At 35.2% G+C, this 18,484-nt stretch overlaps 1 protein-coding gene, 1 non-coding gene and 1 pseudogene across 7 annotated transcripts in view; all 3 read right to left on the bottom strand.

The window, feature by feature from the left end:
- The window catches only part of Cop1 (COP1 E3 ubiquitin ligase), a 197,551-nt gene that overhangs the window by 10,437 nt on the left and 168,630 nt on the right, over nucleotides 1-18,484 (bottom strand). The window lies entirely within an intron of this gene.
- LOC109686423 (RNA-binding protein 7 pseudogene) lies at nucleotides 410-4,206 on the bottom strand (annotated as a pseudogene).
- LOC141414530 (small Cajal body-specific RNA 3) lies at nucleotides 7,129-7,267 on the bottom strand. The gene has a single exon (XR_012439546.1).

The raw sequence follows: 18,484 nt of genomic DNA, 5'->3' as shown, positions 1-18,484 counted from the left end.
TACATTAACACTCTATTTTTTGTTTTGGTGGTACTGGGGTTTGAACTCAGCTTTGTGATTGCTAGGCAGGGGCTCTGCCACTTGAGCTATATGCCCTCAACCCAATACATGTAAAAAGATACATGTAGAAATATTTCACTTCCTGAGTGATCAGTCATATATCAAACATTATTTATTTAAAATTTTAGAATGAAATAGTATATGTAGATTAACTTGTATGTTCAGTCTAAAACTCAAGAGCATGTCACAGAACTTATGTTAAATTCTGTAAGTTAAGCAATACAATTTCTCCTTAAACATAGCCAGTAAGCTTTCCCAAATAAAATGTTAAAATTAATCACTGAGGGCTGGAAGTATGTCTCAAACAGCAGAGTACCTGTTTTACAAACAAGCATGAAGCCCTGAGTTCAAACCCCAGTCCCATACACACGAAAATCATTTAAAAAACCCCAAATCACTGAAAAGTTATATTTTCTTGTTAACAAAATATAGATAGCCATTTTAGACTATCAACTTGGATGTTTTCTATCATATACACTAAAATGATTATGGTATTTCTTGCAATACAAAAAGGTAACAGATAATTAAAATATTTGCTTTATAATACAATCTATACAATTCATCCTCCCTAAATAAACTAAAATGATTAGAATTGTGGCATTTGGCACTTTTTTTTTTTTTTTTTGCGTAAAACCCTTTCCTCTTCATAAAACCCTGAGTGAAAGGTTTTTAATAAATATGGAACAATTCTTCTCATTTCTGCATGAAAATGTAGTTATGGGTTTTAAAAAGTTAAAAAGTTATAGGGCCTAAAATAGCCCTATAAAACAATATCATGTAATTCTTATTAGGGTTGAGATGAGCACCATTTTCCACCCCTACTGTTGTCTCTTCCATTATTATAGTTATGTCTCCAGCTATCATGAGTCCTATCTTCATAGAAGAAATCATTTCTGTTTCTTCTGTAATGATGGTCAGAATCATGATCAGTATAACCTGTTGGGTACAATGTCTATCTGCTAGATACGGATGAGAATTATGACTTTATGCTGTGATGATGGCATATCTTGTCACCACTGGGAACTAGAAGTCTGGTTAAAGTTATGATAATGTCACTGAACTGATGCTGAAAATCCTGACTGACCCACATGTGGAGAACCAAATTTCAAACCATAGGACATCTGCCTCAAAATATTGTCCATCACTGCTTGTCTCTGATAATTTTCTGGTGAAGAGAAAATCATTGAATTATCTGTGAAGAGTTATCTTTTCATATCTGCTGGTAAGAGACATGGAGTAGGGCTTGAATTTCCAACCTGATGCTGGGGATATGATAAACTGACATCTTGTAAGGCATGACTACTTCCTGACTGAAACCGAATTTTGATGGGCCTCCCAAAAAGTATGATTAATTGCGTAAGGAATAGATACTTCATATTTGAAATCCACAAATGGCTTTGGTTTACCATAATTATCTTATAGAATTTTCACCTTTATTACTGGAAGGGCCTGGTGAGACAACTAGAATAGGAGCTCCTCTGTCACTTTAATTCCAAGGTTGTCCACAAAGCATGTGGTCTACCTCCGTTGCCCCCATGTCAACATTGCTCCCTCCCGAACTAGGCTGAAAGACTGTGGTCAACACACTCACAATATGCTCTCCCCAAATTTTCTTAATGTGTCCACTAAGTTAAAACTTCCTTTCGGCCTTTTGGACAGTATCTGGACAAAAGGAAATAGTAAATCACTAAGTACAACACATGGTGTCTACAAATACAGTTCACTAGAGGATATAAAACAGTGAGGAAGATGGCTCAATTTCATAACCTTCCTCAAATAAACATAAAGGAAAAAGTAAATATAAACTTCAGGTAAACTAGGCTTCAAACAAGAACAACTCACAATTTACATTATACCTGTTAATTCTGCAATATTCTCTCAATTGAGCCTCTTGTCCCAGTTGGACAAAGGCATTTTATTTTTATTTTTTTGTGAACACAGATGTCTTGTTTTCTCAGTGCTAGATAACAGATAAAAGGAGTGAAAATTTTGTGTTATTGAATATAAAAGATGATACACATTTTAAGCTCTTTTCACATCAGGAGATTATATATAAAGTATGGGCTTCTGCTCACTTTTCTCTCTCTCTTTGGGGTAAGTGGGATAGAAGGATGTCAGTATTTGTAGTCTATTTGCACCCTTAAAATTAAAATGGCTTCTTCTCATGCAGGAACTCACAGACTCTGTAATCAACTATGATTTTCACTCTAGATTCTATAGCCACAGAATACTTTCAAATGAATTTGTCCTTTCAACTCTTCTTTCCATACATGACTTAGAGTGGTCTTATAAACATACTCTTCCTTTCTCTTAAGAGATACAGATATAATAGGCAAAGATTCTTAACAGTTATTCTTTGATCAATGCTCTGTTAATTGTCCAATTTCATCACTTTTCATTTCCTTCATACCATCTCAAAGGCTTATGTAGTATCACATGGTACCCTCTGAGTTAGCTACAAAAGAGAATATGCTCAAAGTTTTGACATTTTGATGCTTCATCCTTTTGCACCAATTTTCTGATATACAGAATCATTCTTTTCTTAAAACATTACAGTAGATAATTTTTTTAATTAAAAAAAATCAAATTTCTATTCCCTGGGTTTGATTCATTAGGAGAGTCCCCACATATGACTGGAGTGTTGACACTTAATATGGACAACACGTGAGAGCCTGAACATAGATATTTAAACAAAGGATCCAAGATGGCCTTCAGAAGTTTTTAAATAAATGCCATTTATAAGTCTGATAGTTTCTTTTTGTCCCTGATCTTCTTCAAGTATGTGGTTTTTCAGAATTGACTGGGCAAATGTATGTGTAAATATATCTAAGAAAGAATGAACACAAACTATAATCTATCAATAAGAGATCTAGCTCTAATTTCAGCTAACATGTTCTAGTTATCCCTCCCTGCACTCTATAAAGCACCAAAGTTGTTTGAATTGTGTTTGCAAGACAGACAATAAATGAGCTTTGGTTTGTATCATACTGAACAAACCAAGCTTGTCACATGCCTATGCCCCATCCTAAACCAAATCAGAATGGAAGGTGAAAGGGGTATTAGGTAAGCATTCATTATGTATAGGAGAGCCTTAGGTCTCATGTAGTACATATGGACATTTTAAATCTCATGCACCTAGATTCCCTATATATTTTCCTATAAGTAGGATTTAAAGTGGTATTGCAAGAAGAAAGGGCTCGGCCACAGAACCAAGGTGGTAGGAAGTATTGCACAGTTATTATGTACACTTATGCCAGGTCACATGCCCCACCCTTAAACCCCTAATCCCTATTTCAGATCTGAGAGATTGGAGTTTCTTTATCACAATGGGACACTTTCAAGATCATTCTATTAAACTCTAATCCCATCCTTTCATTTAGGTATCCCTGCTTAGGATGATATGGGGTCCTTCTAATTCTAAACTGGAAAGATGATTATGAACAGAACAATACAGTTACAGTCTTTGCTTGAGAGAATGGACCCTTGTTTTAATAAAATACATTATCTTTATTACACTTCAATTTTTTTCAGGCCATTCAAGCTAATAGCTTCTCTTATAACAAACCTAAATAATGTGAGCAAGTGATTTACACTGCTAATCAAAAAGACTTCTAAGTTTGTTGGCTTATCATATCTATAATTTCCCAAATTTTGAGCATTATAATTAAGATATTTCTGAATAAACCTTTTATACTGAAGCTTTTTTTTTTTTTTAATAATCATTCTAAGACAAGGCGAGTCAGATTTTTTATGGCAAACTGATGCTGCCATCAGGTGTTTCCTATGCATTATGACCAGATTTAAAAAAGGGTAGTAACTAACTGGACGGAAGCAATGAAGGCATATGAATTTGAAATCTTAAAGTACCCTAATGTAATCATAAACATAAACACAAAATACCAGCCCACTAAAATTTACCATTAGATTCTACCCCTACTAAATAAATATGAAAAACCAGCATTAAAAAATTTAGGTAAAAATAGCCCTATCTGGGAAAAATGGCCACATATACACATACAGGTTGGTCTAGTGAGTACAATTTCTTCATGGGCCTTCTTCTAAGATGTTTTAGTATTTATTTATTATTTTTTTTATTATTCATTTATTCACATGTGCATACACTGGGTCATTTCTCCCTCCTGCCCCTGCCCCCACCCTTTCCCCTCCTCCCCCCCTTACTTCCAGGCAGAAACCTGTTCTGCACTTTTCTCCAGTTCTGCTGAAGAGTAGAAATAAGCAATAATAAGACACAGCATTTTTGCTAGTTGAGATAAGGACAGCTTATACAGAGAGATTCCTAGCATTGCTTTCATGTATAAATGTGTTACAACCCAGGTTGATTGAGCTCTAACTGATCTTTACACTGGTTCCTGATCCCCTTCATGTGTTAACCTCTGTCGCTTTAAGATTTCTGTATTAATTCCTCTGGACTGAGGACATCAAATGCTTTTATGTTTTGGGTTTTCTATCTAACTCTGCACCTCCAGTATATGTTCTCCCCTTGTCATGTAACCCAAGTCTTACATATGTTTTAGCATTTTTAAATACTAATTTAATACTTCAAAAATTTACTCAAAGATTCCAAAATAGTCAAAATTCATGGTCTGCTGTTTTATCTCTTTTTTTTTTTTTCAGTGCAGTAGGCCAAGTGCTGTACTACTGAGCTGCATCCCCATGTCTGTTGACTTAATCTTTTTATGGTACTCAAAGGTCTTGTGTTTAAAATTACAGTATGCACACTCTTCGGGATATACCCAAAAGACCGTGACACAGGTTACTCCAGAGGCACCTGCACACCCATGTTTATTGCGGCACTATTCACAATAGCCAAGTTATGGAAACAGCCAAGATGCCCCACCACTGACAAATGGATTAAGAAAATGTGGTATCTATACACAGTGGAATTTTATGCAGCCATGAAGAAGAACGAAATGTTATCATTCGCTGGTAAATGGATGGAATTGGAGAACATCATTCTGAGTGAGGTTAGCCTGGCCCAAAAGACCAAATATCGTATGTTCTCCCTCATATGTGGACATTAGATCAAGGGCAAACACAATGGGATTGGACTTTGAGCACATGATAAAAGTGAGAGCACACAAGGGAGGGGTGAGGATAGGTAAGACACCTAAAGAATTAGCTGGCATTTGTTGCCCTTAATGCAGAGAAACTAAAGCAGATACCTTAAAAGCAACTGAGGCCAATAGGAAAAGGGGACCAGGAACTAGAGAAAAGGTTAGATCAAAAAGAATTAACCTAGAAGGTAACACACACGCACAGGAAATTAATGAGTCAACTTCCTGTATAGCTATTCTTATCTCAATCAGCAAAAACTCTTGTTCCTTCCTATTATTGTTTATACTCTCTCTACAACAAAATTAGAAATAAGGGCAAAATAGTTTTTGCTGGGTATTGAGGGGGTGGGGGAGAGAAGGAGGGGGCGGAGTGGGTGGTAAGGGAGGGGGTGGGGGCAGGGGGGGAGAAATGACCCAAGCCTTGTATGCACATATGAATAATAAAAGAAAAAAAAAATAAAATTACAGTATGCATAACGCAAGCTGTTCTCAGGAGTGGATGTTAAAAGTTTTAAAAAGCACAGGTACCCACCTGTCATAAAACAAACTTGACTGTCCTTGATTTTAGCATAAATTATTCCTTGGTCATAAAGGTAGTTACAGTTATAGTTAATCATTAAATGTAACAGTAAAAATGTAATAAATATCCATCTTATGTTATCATGAGATTTAAAGTTTATATTTTGAGGGTCAAAGTCTGAAGCTCTCACTAAATCTAAAATAGCAAAGCAGATTAAATAATTAATGGCATTGGAAGGCTGCTATGCTCACCACTATACTACCAACATTGGTAGAGTGTACAAAATACTCACTTGCTTTTTACTTTTAAGTAAGTTCACCAATGATTAACATCATCAGCTCTGACTTATTATATATGAAGATCATTGGTTCCTATATTCACATATCTGGTTTGAGTAAATTTTATCTACCAGATTTTAGAGGAGTTTGTGGAAGAGATAGCTAAGAGGGGCATATATAATCTGGCAGGAAGGGTAGAAATATATACATCCAGTTACATAAACTGAGGGCATGGTATCCAAAAAGAAAGGGTACTGCAAAGGTTAAGAAACAAGGAAAAACACATTCTTGGCCATGGTTGAGATGTTCTAGAAAGTGACAGAGACATCTCTGAAATACATTTATAGACAGAAATTGAGATTATTTTGAACATAGGCATTTCTTTTCCTCTAAATTATACCCATATAATATTTATATTACTGATTTTTAGCATAGGCAATTTTAGTGAAGCCTCTTGGATCTAAAATTGAATTTATTATGCAAAGAAACAAACAAAAATATATACAATGGGAGGAAATCTCAAAATAGTTTATTAAAATGAAGAGTAGATTAGACTACGTAATTCTGAAGGATCTAGAAACATGGCTACTCTCTCAGCAACTGTTTATGCAAAGCGATCAGGGTAAGAAATATGGAGACTTCAAAACTACAATGAAAGATCTTCACATAATTACAGAAAAAACCTGCTGGGGTTTACTGATATAGCACACCCAGTGCAATACTGATAATTTTAAGGCTCAAAACACCTAAAACGAAATCCTTTCCTAAAACAAAACTTCAAGGAAGCTACCTCTAATTTGCTCTGTCTGAGGTTGACCTTTACTGATAACCATGGAGTAATTAAGTCAATGTGTCTTCTTAGAAAAATAATCGTTCATTCCTTTTTTTTTTTTTATTTTTAAATTTTGGTGCTATTGGGGTTTGAACTCAGGACCTGGCACTTGCCAGCACAAGCTCTACCACTTGAGCCATGCCCCCAGCCTAAAAAACAATTTCCTGGCTATATAGGTTCTATAAACAAACAAGCAAACAGTAATATCTGTATCTGAAAGTCATAAAATACCTCAAAAGACAGTTAAAATGATGGAGAAATAACCTTACTTGGTAGTCCATTTTTATAGTAATCCAGTACACTTAGCCAGTAGATACAATGAAGAAAATGGTAAGGGAAGCAGTATTTACAGTGAGTTTTACAAGTGTATGGAGGGGAACGATCTGACTTAGCCAGCTGTCCTAAGTCAGACAGAGACCTCCATGTTAATGTAGGATTGCTGCCATCTGTAGACAAAAGGAGTTTTTATTTGTCCACATGGTTGGTTCCTGCAGCTTCCATTTTTGGTGTATTTCACTATTAAGATGACTTTTGCTACCCAAGCATTTATATTCCAATTTCTTAACTGCATAGAATTCTCATTTAAATACATGTTCATAAATTCAAATAAGCTAAATTAAAATCTCAGGATTTAGATAACAGAAAAAGAACCATTAAAAAGGAATATTTAGCATATAAAGTCAAAGTGATTTTCAGTCAGGGAGAAAATGCTGTAAACAACATGTATGAAAGAAAAAGGACTGAGATAAAAAAAAGACATACATTCATCCTGTCTCTTACAATTAAGTTGTACTTAATTGTACTTGCTACACAGCACTCAAATATTATCTCAGTCACTTCAACTTGCATCATAAGTCAAAATCTATTGTCCCTGCATGGTATTTTGAAAAAAGTTTGAAAATAATGTACTTACAATGACGTATCTGACAAGAAAAAAAATGACAGTGCTGCTGATGAATACTGAGAAGAACTTCTGAGCATAAAACTCCATTTCTAAGGGTGCTATTTGAAAATTTCCTCTAGACTACTCTGATAAATCTACTCTAGAATTCTGTACTATTTTAGGAACACCATGTAACACAACAGAAATTAACAAATCAATTTAAGGCTAACAAACCTGGATCTACATTTTGGTTTTGTCACAGAACTGCTTAATCCTTTTAAAGACCTGATTTCTTTAACTAGAAAATACAGTCTTAAGTACTTGATAGTCTTTATAGATCTTCAAAGACACACCAGAGCAAGGATGGGGTTTAGGGCATACTACCCCAAAATATGGCACCTTGGCATCAAAGGCAATAGCAGAATCAAGGAGGTCTCTCTGACCTTCTGCCGTTTGCCCCTGAAGCAGACCATAAAAGTACAATCTGACCTTTGTCTGAAGCAGATCACAAGACCACCATACACCTGGTCTTGCTATGTTCCCCCTAGTTTACTACCATTATATTATACCCTTTGTCCTTAAATTACACTTGTCTATGACTATTCACCTATTCAATAATCTTGAGCAAAAAATATACAAGTTTCCCTATTTCTTTAGGTCTTCACTTCTGAAGTCTTCTATGTTAGATTAAATAAATCTGCACGTTTTTCTCTCATCAATCTCTTTGTTACAAGGGTTTCAACAACAAACTTGGCAATGGGTAAGACATTTACTCTCCTATACAGCACCTTACAAAAAGTAACTGGTGAATTGTAGATTAAAAAAAAAGTGGTAGCTATTCTTATTAAAAACACTATGAGGGCAGGCAGAATGGCTCAAGTGTGGGGCCCTGAGTTCAAATCCCTGTACTGCTAAAAAAAAAAATCTAAAAATATTCACCAAAACCACTATGAGTCTACATATCTTTACAATTCAAAGCCAGTTACCTCAAGTAATGGCTGTATTATTACTATCAATCTAGTGTATCATGCTACTCAGCATATTTATCATCTTACATAAATGATTAAAAAAGTAAAGTAGGCTCTCCAGGTTAAGAAGATTTAAATTTTATCTTAACTTTACTCTTTCCTACAAAACTAAGCAGCTTTTACTCTGCTAGCTGATGGTTTGTATTTTTGCTCTGAAAGTGGAAGTGACAAATGTAAAAATGGGGCAATGCTAATGAAGTACAACAATTAGAGAGTATCTGAATGGCAGCTGGTAAAATATATTCTATAAACACATCAGCAGCTATAAGAATCAGAAACCAAGGAGATACAGAAAATTAGTGACTGGGTTGGGGAAGGATGACAGAATTTAAGCAAGTGTAAGTTAGAAGACAAGACAATGAAGACATATTCTGAGTAACATCATCACTGTAACTATAGAAGTAGGAATGGGAATTATATGAATAATGAAAAAACTTTCTTATTAGAGGCAGGGTAATGGTGCACACCTGTAATCTCAGACACTGGGGAGGCAGAGGTAGGAGGACTGAAGTCCAAGGATGATCCAAGCAAAAGCAAGAGACCCTATTTGAAAAGCAAATTAAAAGCAAAAGGACTGGGGCCATTGTTCAAGTGGTAGAGTGCTTTCCTAGCAAGATGGAGTTAAATCTCCAGTACTGCAAAACAAACAAAAAAACTTTCTTAATGGAGATGATCTGTGCTAGAAAACAGAAATCAAGATGGACAAGTAGCATTTGGTCAGACTACTTAAAACCTTGACTGTATGTAATAGTTTAGGCATGATGCCTAAGTGCAAACACACGAGGTAAGAGGAATGGACAAATTAAGAACAGTAGAGAAAGAAAAGGTATGTAAAAATCACATCTGCTATTATACTTATTATAAAGGCTGGGTTTCTGGTAAGTTTTACTAGTGAAATTGAAATTTGAGCTAATCTTTGAATAATCTTTTCCTATAATTGGTACTGAGTTTTTTAAAAGACGATTATTTAATTGTGGGGGTAAAATACAATTTTAAAACTAGATAAAGGCATCTGAAGTGAAATAGTTAAGTTCAGGTAATATGTTTATCAAATTTTCCTCTAGACAAGCTAGTTTATATACAAATGCTGAATTTGCAAGAAACTTTTCTGAGTGATTTGGGAGTCAATGATGGTAATAAGCAATATTTGACTCTACAAGGATGAAGGATATTTGAGAGGGGTGAATAAAGAGGCTAATGAGACATAAAGCAGTTGGAAGTAATCTGAGGGGAGAAAGGGAAAGGAAAAGAAATGGTAAGACAAAAGGCAGGAATTTAAAAAGACAAAGGTAGGAGCTATTTCAAAGAAAGCATTATTGCTATCTGATCATTAGAATGAAACTGGTATTTCATAGCACTTTTTTACGTATCACTATACTTTGGATCTTGATTGTCTTCTACAGACTTGGATCACAGGGTAGCACTACTGGGGGGTGGTAGAACCTTGGAGAGGTGGTGGTGGCTACTTAGGTCACTGGGAAGTATTCTCTTGAAGGGACAGTGAGACTCTGGCCCCTTCCTACTTTTCTTTTTTACTTCCTGGTTATTAAGTGAGCAGTTCTGCTTCACCATATGCTGCCTCCATTGCCATCTGGCATGGCCACAAGAGGCCCAAAACAACTGGTTAGTCTGATCATGTACTACAACCTCTAAAACTGTGAGCCAAATCAACCTCTTTATAATTATCTCAGGTGTTTCGTCAGTGTGACAGAGAGCTGAATAAAACACATAATTCCTGACAACATAGAAATCCAAAATGAAGATCTGGGGGCATGGTTCAAATGGTAGAGAGCCTGCCTAGCAAATACAAGGTCCTAAGTTCAAACCCCAGTACTGTAAGAAAAAAAAAAGAGTAATTTCAAAAATCGAAGTGGCTGGAGATTATTAAAAAGGGAGCAAAAATTCTTTTTCAAAATATAAAAATTTTACTGACAGGGTAAATTACTACATAGATATGTCATGTACTGACTATGCGTGAGGAAGTAATTTTATGAAATCAAACAATATTTTACAGGGTTTGAGAAACACCAAAATGACCAGTTTTGTCCTCTTGAGCTGGATATTTCAATGGAATGACCACTCTTAAATGTGTCAGTTTCCAATCACTGAATTTCATAAAAACCAAGCCTGCTACCTTTTTGTCAAACGTTGGTTTAGTCTAGTTGAGCTTGTGTGCCTGATTTCAAATGGATTCAGCACCTGAATAAAACTGATTTTTTTATTAATCACATTTTTTTTATTTCTTGGTTTATGTTCCCATGGAGAGTACTATAATTTCAGTCTAAAGTGTCTTCCAAAGATCCCATGTGTAAAAGGATGGGTCCCCCGTGTGGTTTTATCAGAGGCGGTGGAAACTTGGGGATGTGGGACCTTGTGGGAAGATGTTAGGTTGTAGAGGCTATATCCTTGAAGGTAATGGTGGGAATCCAGTCTCTTCTCTTTTGTCTCTTTGCTTCTCAGCTGCCATGAGGTGAGCAGCCTCCTCTGCCATGTGGTCCCACCATTAGGTTCTGTCTTGCCACAGGCCTGGATGCAATGTGGCCAACCCAGCAGGAAATGAAACCTTCAAAACTGAGCGTAAATAAATTTTTTTTCAAGTTGGTTATATCAGCTATTTTGTTATAGACTCTAACAAAGGAGCTTGTTAAAAATAGAGCTTCCAGAGCTTCTGAGTTGGTGAAGAAATAGAGGTGCTGGGAAGGTAGTGCATCCAGAGGGCCTGGAGGTTCCAGGTGCCTTATCTCTAACTCCCCAATATCTTGATCTATGCATTTCTTTCATTTGGGTGAGTTCCACTCTGTATAATAACCTGGTAAAAGTTTAGTTGAATTTGGCTGATTAAATATCACTATGTTCTGCCTTTTGGGAAACAGATCTTTTGACTCCAGCTTTAAGATTCTGATTTACTCTAAGCAGTACCAGAATGTTCTGCTTTGCTACTGAGGAGACAATAAGAATTCCAGCTAATTTTCCAGTATCTTTCTTGGGTTTGGTTTCTTCTTTTTTTTTTTTTTTTTAATTGGTGGTACTGGGGTTTGAACTCAGGTCCTGCCCTGCTAGGCAGGCACTCAAGGTGACTTAAGTCACCTTGCCAGCCCCAGTTTGGTCTCTACAACATCTTGCAAAGTGACCAACAGACCATGGAGAGCCTGCATGCTTTGGTTCTTATAAAAGGAACATCAGTGGAACTCATTGTTGGAAATATGTTGGCATTTTTTTTCCCTTGGTGGGGAACACTATTGTTATCTGTAATTTTCGAAAAGCAGGTACAGCATTAAATGTGACAGAGAAAGTATCTTTGCTTCTTGTATATAATAACTGGCAGTTTAATAACATGAAACAATAAAATTATGTATCCCATGACAACAACAGAAGGAACTGCCTGGGTCTTACCTTTAGAAATTCTGATTTAGTAAGTTTAGGGTCTAGAAATTTCAATTATACACATAAAATCAGTGATTCTGAAGGAAGTAATCAGCAGACCATACTTTTGACAGATGTTGAAAACTGTATATGATACTGAACACACAAGGAAGAAAAATTTGCATTTTTCTGCTTTTGGGTAGAGGGCTTGTTGAGAGGGATATGGGGAAGAAATACTCATTACTTAAAAAAAAAATAGAGTACCTACTTACCAAATTATATATAAGACCCAGAGAAGAACAATATAAAGAAAAACATAAAGAGTTAATTTAACCTCAGGAAGCTTTTGAGTATAATGAGAACAACTGCATGTAAAGCTTATTTTATTTTTTTTAAAAAACACCTTCACAGTCTGTATTTTTGATTTAAAAAGACACTATACCCAGTACTGGAATCTGAATTACATAAGCACTCAAGGCAACTGAATGGAAAATTAACTTCACAAATGAAAATCTGTGAGAATGGGACAGGTGCCAGTGGCTCAGGTCTGTAGTCCTACATACTTGGAAGGCTGAGATTAGGAGGATCTAGGTTCAAGGCCAGCTGGGGCAAATAGTTCCCAAGATCCCATCTTCAAAGTAACCACAGAAAATTGGAATGGAGGTGTGCCTCAAGCAGTAGAATGTCTGCCTTGTAAACATGAAACCCTGGGCTCAAACCCCAGACCCACCAAAAAAAAAAATTATTATATACTATTCTAGTATAGTTTACATACAAATAACAGAAGTTTTGTCATCTGTTTTCTTTCATCTTCCCATTCTCATATTTTAAACTAGCCCATGACAATCAAATAAACAAACTAGCATAATTTGTAGAATATGATTTTGAACTCTTTTATGTACATTTAAGAGATATTATGCCATTGAAGGATTCAAGTAAAACTGAGGTAGAGTGGATTAATAAGAACAATTTTGAACATGTTGAATTTTACTACATATGGAGCACAGCTGTGGAACTTTATACATTATGAAGTATATAAAGTTTATGAGGTGTTGGAAAGAAAAGATTATAACTATTTTTTTAGGACTATGTAAGATGTAAATTTATTGAAAAAAACCTAACAGACCACCTGATGAATGATGAAGTAGGATTTCACTACCACTAAGTGTTCAAAAAGTCTGAAACACATCCCATTAGAAATGTGTTATAAATGATTTCTACAATGGACAAAGGGTCAATCTACTGGTAGTCATCTACCAATAAACACAAATATTTATGTGGCTGCAAAGCTTAGCACTGTAGATACAAAGTTTCCAGCCAAATGGAATTATCAGATGCAACCAAAAAATGTGCAGGAAAGGGTATCTGGGCACAGTACACAATAAGATTAGAGGCACAAAGATAAAAAACAAAATAAAACAAAAACTCAATCTGAGAACTGTGCTTAATCAAAATTTTAAAATTTAATGTTTTTTAAGTGATAGTAAATCATTACAATAGCCTATATTGTTTGAATTTCTATATTAACTCCCTTGGTTTATCATAAGTAGAATGCCAAACTAGCTTAAATATGTCTTCACACCTGTCAGTTGTATAAGAAGTCAGGTGAATTATCACAGAAACATTCATCATTTGAGAATGAATAAGAGTTAAGATCATGCCAAATTACAGCTTTTGGATAGCCTAAATATTGTCCCATATTTTTAAAATACCTCTCTCTGGCTATGTTTGTAATAAAAGTTTATTAGAAACTAAATTTCATATTAAAGTAAAGATGATTTCATTGTTACTATGAATTCAGAAACAAAACTGTCTTTTATAAATGTGATTACTTTTGTCACTAGATTGAACAATTTCATGTGGAATGGGGGCAATACAGGTAGCAGTATTAAAGTGGCAGTATGAGAGAGGGTTAAAGAACCGGCAGCAGATGCAAAGTTTAGAAAAAAATAAGATAGAAAAAAAGCCTTTAATTTTTCTTATATGTATTAAACTTTTTTGAAACAGGTAATCATTCCTAAAATGCTATTTTTTAGCAGTAAAATGTCTGCTCAATGGTGCTCAGAAATATGCTGAGCAATCCATAAATTTAAAAAGCAAGAAGCTGAGTTTAAGATAATTAAGTGATTACTGAAAAACCTTTATATTCCATCTGTAGAAGATGGGTGTTAAAAACTAGAAGGCTCAGCTTAGAGATGATGAGGGCTACAAAGGCAATGTTCTTACTTTACAGCAAGAAAAAAAGCTCAATACATGTGAGTAAATGTAAAAATGATAAAATAAACAAGCCATTATTCACTGCTTAAAAAAAAAAAAAGAAAAAAGTTGGGCAAATGCAAATACATGTTATTCTTTTGACCACTTGGGAAACAGAGATCATAGGCAAAACAAACCTGAAATTGAGTCGGGCAACTGTAGACAGAAATAGTACCTAAGCATTTGCTTATCTGGCACAGAAACAGTTAAGTAAGACAGTAGAAAGATTTAGTAAAAATGTTTAAGGAGATGCTAAAGGCTAAGTATGAAGCCCCTGGGGCTGCAGACATTAAAGTAAGGGAGTTATACCCTCCTGCAGGTTTTCTTCTATGATCCCTACCTGGGAACAGAGAAATCTCATTTGATGTTGGTTAGAGAAAGCCAACAGCAACTACTGCCAACCACTCTGAAGCCCTTATGCTATGTTCTCTACAGAACAAGATCAGTCTGTAGGGGCAGTGTGGGTGGAGTGGAAAAATTTTAGCCTGAGGGCACTGGTGCAAACCTACTGCAGCTGGAAAAGAAAAACAGAAAACATCATCTTTGGTGGAGGGAACGAACATATGCTAGGTCTATCATTTCATCTGGAAGAATGGCAGAAAATATTGTGAAGTTCATGAGATGGAGGGAAAACTTGAATAAAGCCTCTAGTTTCACCTGCCTTTCGTTACTTGCTTTTATCAACTGTAGAGGTCATATAGCTAAAACCTATACTCTCATTAGCTCTGTTACTGATAACTCTTGACACATGGGTCATGGCAGTGATTGCTGCCTGTGCTGTTTTTTCAGGCACTTGGAGTCCCCTTTTGTCTATCTCCAGGTGGCTGAAACCACTGACACTTCACTTGGGCCTAAGTAAGTGTCCCATGGGTGACCTTTTGACATCAGAAGGCTGAAAACTCCACCTTCCAGTTATGCTAATGCCGCCATTTCCTGAACATGTGTCCTATGAAAAGCCATGATGTTTGTACATATACACATCAGTGATCACCTTTCTGCATGCTTCAAACCACTCTGTTTCTCATAAATGCTTCTAAACCCTACCTCTGTTGAGTTAGATTTGAGATTTGTGTCTCTCATCTTCTGATACTTGGCTGCCTAGTGAATAAACCCTCTTTGCAAATCTTATCATTTCAGTGATTGGCATACTGTGTGGCAGGCAAAAGGCGCCTGGTTCAGTGACATCCACATCAACAGAACTGAAAGAGACTGAGGATTATATTCTTATTAAAACAATAGAGAAAAATACTTCTCCTCTTCTAACCTTTCCTACCACATAACAAGCACTGAGAACTAAAAAAAATTATATATATATATATATATATATATATATATATATATATATATATGTACACACACACACACACACACACACAAAATTTATCAGAACTGCTGCAAAGGACAAATTCTTTTTGGGAAACAGTGCAAAGGGTAGACCTAAAACCTAGCAAACAGAACACATTGAAAGAAACACTCTAGCAAATCAATGAACATTCTAAATAAAAAAATCATCTACTGGAGAAAATTAAAACATGAGAAACACTAAAGGTAGCCATAAAGGCAACCAAGTGCAAAACAACCTAAATCATGACTTGATTAACACAATCTCACATTCAAGATCTAGCAGAAGAAAACACGCTCAATTAAAAGGTTTAGCAATATATAGGCTGGGCTCAGTGGCTCATGCTTATAATACCAGCTACTCTGGAAGTAGAGATTGAGAAGATCGAGGCCAGGCCAGGCAAAAAGTCAGACCCCATCTTGACGCCTATAATCTCAGCTACATGGGAAGCATAGGTAGGAGGATCACAGTCTGAGGTCAGCCCAGGTAAAAAAAATCATGAGACCCTATCTGAAAAATGACCTAAAAGTAAAAAGGACTACAGGAGTGGTTCAAATGATAGAGCACTTGCCTACTAAACACAAGGCTCTTAGTTCAAATCCCAGTACTACCAAAAAAATTAAAAATACCTCATTATTTACTTTCCTATACAGTATGTCCAGCTTTGAACAAAATGCCAGGGAAAAAGAATTCAAGGAAACAAAATAATCATTAAAACAGACTCAGATATGGCACAGACGTTAGAACTATATGAAACAATTATGATTAATATGGTTCAAGGTCTTATGGAAAAGGAAGAAAATGTGTAAGACAAGATAGGTAATTGCAGGAAAAAGATTTAAACTATGGGAAAGGATCAAACAAAAACTAGACATCAAAAACATAATATAAAAGTTAAATAATGCTTTTGATAGTATTGTCAGTAGGCATGACAGAATTGAGGAAAAGCTAAATGAACCTACAAACAAGAGAACAGAAATTATCCAATCTAAGACACATAGAAAAGAATAAAAAAACTGTAAAACAAAACAGAATAGGCATCCAAGAGTTGAGTGACAGTATTAAATGGCAAACATACCCATATGTTTTGAATTCCAGAAATGAGAATGAGGCAGAAAAATATTTAAAGAACTAATGACTGAGATTTTTCAAAACTAGTTACAGATCTCAAACCCATATTCAAGTATTCCAGAGAACAAGCAGAGAAAGTATCTTAAAAACTCACATCCCAACATACATAGAAGCTGCTGAAAAACAAGGACAAAGGGAAAAAAGGACACACTGCCTTACCAAGGAGTAAGAATACAGTTGCAGCAGATGTCTCATGAGAAATTATGCAAGCATGAAAAGAATGTAACATCATTAAAGTACTGAAGAAAAAAATACCCCAGCAAAAATCTTTCAAAAATGAAAGATATTCTCAGAAAACAAAAAACAGTGGAATTCACTGTCAGCAGATTTACTCTACAAGAAATGTTTGAAGTTAGCTATTATGTGGAAGGAATGAAGAAATGAAGAGCATGGGAAATAAAATAACATCCATTCAAAAAATTTTAATTACTCTAGAAGATAAATTTTTAAAGCAAAAAGTAACATTATACTGTGTTATGGCATATGTAAAACACATGATAATACAAGCACAAAAGACAGACAGCATGAAGGAACTAGAAACTCCTACATGTTATAAGGTTTTTAAACTATCCTTGAATCAGTATCATGTTATTTCAAGAAAGATGCAGATTGTGTAAGCAGACATTCTATAAACTCCAGGACAGTTACAAAAAGAAATTTTAAAGGAAAGTATAAATAATAATTCAATAGTGATTAAAAATCATAAAAGAATGCTCACTTTAATTTTAAAAAGTGGAATAAATGGAAAAATTAGGCAGCGGTATAAAGGTACAATATTTTAATCCAACAATATCAAAAATCATACAACAGTTAAAAGGTAGAAATGATCAAAATGGGTAAAAGAGCAAGACCTGTTTATATGCTGTTTATAAGAAACCCACTTTAAAAGGAAACATATAGACAGATTAAAAGTAAAAAGACTGAGAAAAATTTATGTGTATATGAACCAAAAGAAAGTTTCTAGACATATTGATTTCAGAGAAAAAAAGATTTAAGAAAAAAGGGTTTCAGTGGGATAAAGGGGGATATTATCTTATAATGAAGGGACTATTTTCTCAAAACGATATGATAGCCTAAATACATGTTATAAACCAAAGTCATCATCTGAGACAGTGGATCTTGTCAATTTAACTTTGAACAAATCTCTCAAATTCTTATACCAAAGTAAAACTGCTGGCAGTCCTCTTCTATTGCCTTCTATTCAATGTACTCCTCCTAGCACTGCTCATGTTTCTTAAAAATTGAAGTCACAAATCAAAAACTGGTATCAATCACTCTGCTTAAAGTTCTTCAGTTACAGAGATAAGGTTGAAACAAAGCCTAGAATTATTAAAAGTCTCTCTCCTTAGTCTATTTCTAGCTTCATCTCTCACCAGCCAGTCTCATCTTAGCAACTTTCAAACACACTGAACTTTTCTTATTCCTAAGCCTTTGCATATGCTGTTCCTTCTGGCTAGAAGCATCTGGAATAGATCTGAGTATCTTATATAAAACACGAAGCAGGATAAGGACAGCACAGCTGTTAAAACATTAATTTCCCATTTTCATACATTACTACCTATAGTAGTACCATTTATTGAAAACTCACTATATGGATGTGTTTCATATGTATGATCTCACTTCCTAACAACTCTTTTAGGTATTTATTTATTTTTGAGACAAGGCTGTTATGTACTCCAGGCTGGTCTAGTGACAGAACTGGGTTTATTCCCAGAG

This window comes from Castor canadensis, chromosome 11, assembly GCF_047511655.1.
Source record: "Castor canadensis chromosome 11, mCasCan1.hap1v2, whole genome shotgun sequence".
NCBI classification, from domain to species: Eukaryota; Metazoa; Chordata; class Mammalia; order Rodentia; family Castoridae; genus Castor; species Castor canadensis.
This window is presented reverse-complemented; position numbering and strand designations above follow the sequence as displayed.